Source organism: Podarcis tiliguerta (assembly GCF_965153285.1).
Source record: "Podarcis tiliguerta genome assembly, chromosome: 11".
Lineage (NCBI taxonomy): Eukaryota > Metazoa > Chordata > Lepidosauria > Squamata > Lacertidae > Podarcis > Podarcis tiliguerta.
In genome coordinates, this window is record NC_139544.1 from 62,593,726 (window position 1) to 62,597,575 (window position 3,850).

Sequence of the window (3,850 nt, forward strand, 5' to 3'; positions counted from 1 at the left end):
CCTCAGCAGAGAATCACAGAACTGGAAGGCGCCTTCCCAAAACCGCCGGAGTCTGGACTTCTTTCATTCTACACTTAACTATGGAACAAGTCCTCAAAGGCTGTTTACAGGTGTCATAAGAATTCTAAGGTCTCAAATATATAAATTAAATGTTCATAAATGTACAAGGCAAACACATCCGTAAGTATATAAACCACGTGTTAAGTACTGAGTTGAATAGGATCCAAAAGGCAGCAGTCTGATTGGTCCTAGAACAATAGGGTCCAGAATGCAGCAGTCTGATTGGTCCACAGGAGCCACCCAATCCAGCTCCAGGTGGAAGTGAATCCGCAACCTGATTGGCCTACAGGTGAATCCGGAATTAGCCAATCATGTGGAGCCCATTGTGTAAGTAATGTATATAAGGCAGACATTCTGGGGGAACTTCTATTCCTCCTCACCACTATGAGCTGAATAAAGAGCATGAAATCCACTCTCGACTCCAAGTATATTTCACTACGGGTCTGAAATAGTACAGGAGAGCAATCCTGAAGCCATTTTGACTCTCCCAAACCAGTTTGACTCTCCCAGTGACCTCAAATGTTTCTCTGCAAGGAGGGAGGAAATGGGAAAGTCTCTCCATTGTCTTTTGCTTACCTGTCTTAAGGGTGTATTTGTGTATGATTAGGGCGAGCCTGTGATCTGGATTCAGGAATTAAAGTATTTACCATCACAAAAGAATGGCCAGGCTGCCCAGGGAATGCAACCAGCGACCATTATCAGGTATCCTGGCAGACAGGATTTCTCCTGGAGGCCGCCTCTTTCTGTGACATATGTATGATGTTTTGGGGGGTGGTCTTGAGAGACAGGGTGGGCAATTTCAAAAGTCTATATAAGGGCTTGCGTTTCATTGTTCTGGGTCCCTCCTCCCTCCTGCGTGTGGTGAGTGAGGACCCTGTTGCAACAGTTAATAAAGATCAGGCTTACTAGCCACTTTGCTTCTCAATATTCTCTGGTTGGCCTCTGTTGTTTTCTCCGTCTGATAGGATATTTAAGGACTCAATACAGGCTCTTAGATACCCCGTAAAGGAAAAGGAGCAGTGTTTTTCTTATAACACAGGTTTCCCAGAGAACAGGGTGCCTCCAGTAAGAACTGGATAGGCCTGTTACGAAAATTACGGGGGGGGGGGCACATCTCTAAATTTGTTAAATGTTACAAATATTATGCATAAAGGTATCCTTTCGACTTGACAGCTCAGGGAAGTTACCTAGCTTTAAAAATCATGTAAAATCAACTCCTTTGCCAGTTTCCTTCATTCCGCCGCCAATTTGCTTCATTGGCCAAGGACTTGGAAACCACTTGGTCCCCGCCATAATCCCTCAAGTGGGAGGTCGCGTACTCACAGGAAAGTACTCATAGGTGTCAATCGCTGGGCAAAGGCACTCCTCTGACTTGCCCAGGTGGCAAACTAGGCAAACCTAAGTTCTATTGTCCCTTTGCAGTAGGTGCTCAGAATGTTCTTCCCAATACATATCCTATATCCACCTGTTGCCCCAACACATTCCTCCTGTGTTAATCACGTATAACCCTCCCCTTTTCTGATGTAGCAATGATGTAGTGATGATGCTTAATGAACTGTATGCTGGGATAAGATAGAAACTTTTAAAAGTCCTTGTCACCCCATCCTGGGGGTTCAAAATTCCTCTTTGAGCCTTTTGCACAATAAACTTTGGTCTACAGCTATTTGCTCCGGTTGGTGGCCGGACTCCTTCCTTTATTCCGCAGGGACCCGCGGGCTCAGCAGGATGAGATGGGTGACTGAGCAGCCTCACACCTAGATTTTTCCATAACAGGCCACTTAGGTTCTTAGATTAAGCAAAGGTAAAAGGACCCCTGACCGTTAGGTCCAGTCATGCCCGACTCTGGGGTTGCGGCGCTCATCTCGCTTTACTGGCCGAGGGAGCCGGCGTACAGCTTCCGGGTCATGTGGCCAGGATGACTAAGCCGCTTCTGGCGAACCAGAGCTGCGCACGGAAACGCCGTTTACCTTCCCGCCAGAGTGGTACCTATCTATCTACTTGCACTTTGACATGCTTTTGAAATGCTAGGTTGGCAGGAGCAGGGACCGCGCAACGGGAGCTCACCCCGTCGTGGGGATTCGAACCACCAACCTTCTGATCAGCAATTCCTAGGCTCTGTGGTTTAACCCACAGCTCCACCCGCATCCCTCTTAGATTAAGTAAGCAGGGCTAATTGTGCACATGAGAGTGCAGGGTAGGGCTCTTCCAAGATGTGAACTCATCATCTGCACTTCTGATAAGCACATGCATTAAAAAAACCAAATCACTGCCAAGTTAACTGGTGTCACCTTTTTAGTAAGAAGGGAAATAATCAGGTTAACTAATCCACAGAACAACAGCACTGTGGGTGTGTGGAGGGGAAGATTGTGGGTCCCTTTGGTGAGAGCAGCCCCAGAGGTGGGGAGATTAAATTGGAAAGCACACATTAAAGGCCACTCAGCAGCCGTAGCAGAAGGCAAGAGACAGATCTATTCAAAAATACTTCAGAGGATGCAAAGGATCCGTGTGGAAAAGCCACCACGCGTAGCCTGACTTTGAACTCCGAATTACCATCCTTTAAAGCTTTGCATATATAGGTCACTGTAGTCTAGGCCACAAATCGTTCTTGGGTGGCAGAGGGACCTCAGAGGCTTCGGTCGCTTTCTCCTTTGCAGAAATCCAAGACACAGAAAGGTCTCTCTCTCTCTCTCTCTCCAGGTTGTGGCATGAAGTACCCACGAGTCTCGACGAAGGAATGTCTTGATTCCCAAACGCAGATTGGGCACATTAAAACATTCTGGCGCTTTGAAAAACTTTTGGGCTGGGGGCAGTCTTCCAGGACTACAATCCCCATCATCTCTCTCTGGTCACCGTGGTCAGAGCTGATGGGAATTTTATAGCCCAACATCACCTGAAAGGTGACAAGAATGGCAACTTAAACTGACGCAATACGCGCAGCTTGCAGATCTAACACAGAATAAGAGAACAAGAACATTTCTTTAAAGAAGATTGGAAAATGTTTATTGAATATATGGGGGGAAATTGTGTACACTTGAAAACGTCGGCAGCATTAAGATAAATTCGAAAGTGTAAATAAGTTTTGATGGAAGTAATAATCGAATACTGAATGGTTTAGGTTCATGGGTAGGCAACCTAAGGCCCAGGGGCCGGATGCGGCCCAATCGCCTTCTCAGTCCAGCCCACAGACGGTCCAGAAATCGGCATGTTTTTACATGAGTAGAATGTGTCCTCTTATTTAAAATGCATCTCTGGGTTATTTGTGGGGCTTAGGAATTCGTTCTTTTTTTCCCTTCCAAAATATAGTCTGGTCCACCACATGGTCTGAGGGACAGAGGACCCGCCCCCTGCTGAAAAAGTTTTCTGACCCCTAGTTTAGTTTGTATAAAATATGCAGGGATTTATGTTATGCAAAACGACCCATGGGAAGAGAAGAAAGGAAGTCTCTGGTCTCAGACAAGCTGTATGTAACTTCAACACTTGCTCTGTGACATGTTTGCAATTAATGCAGCAAAAAATACATTGCAAGTCTGCAAATATTAATTGTTGGGTGTTAGCTCCATACCCTGGCACATACATCTGGTTTTAAGGACCAGCCTGAAGAGCCCTGGACCTGTGTGCCCTGGAAGACTGCGATCAGACTAGCCAGACCAATTCAGTGACTCTCCGGTTCTTTAAGGAGAAGCGGAGCCAGGCACAGAGAGGTCTCCCAGCGCAGAAACGCTGCGAGGACAAGGCAGCTTTCATCATCCCTCGGCGGCAGGCGCAGTAACGCAAAGGCACACAAAGAAGC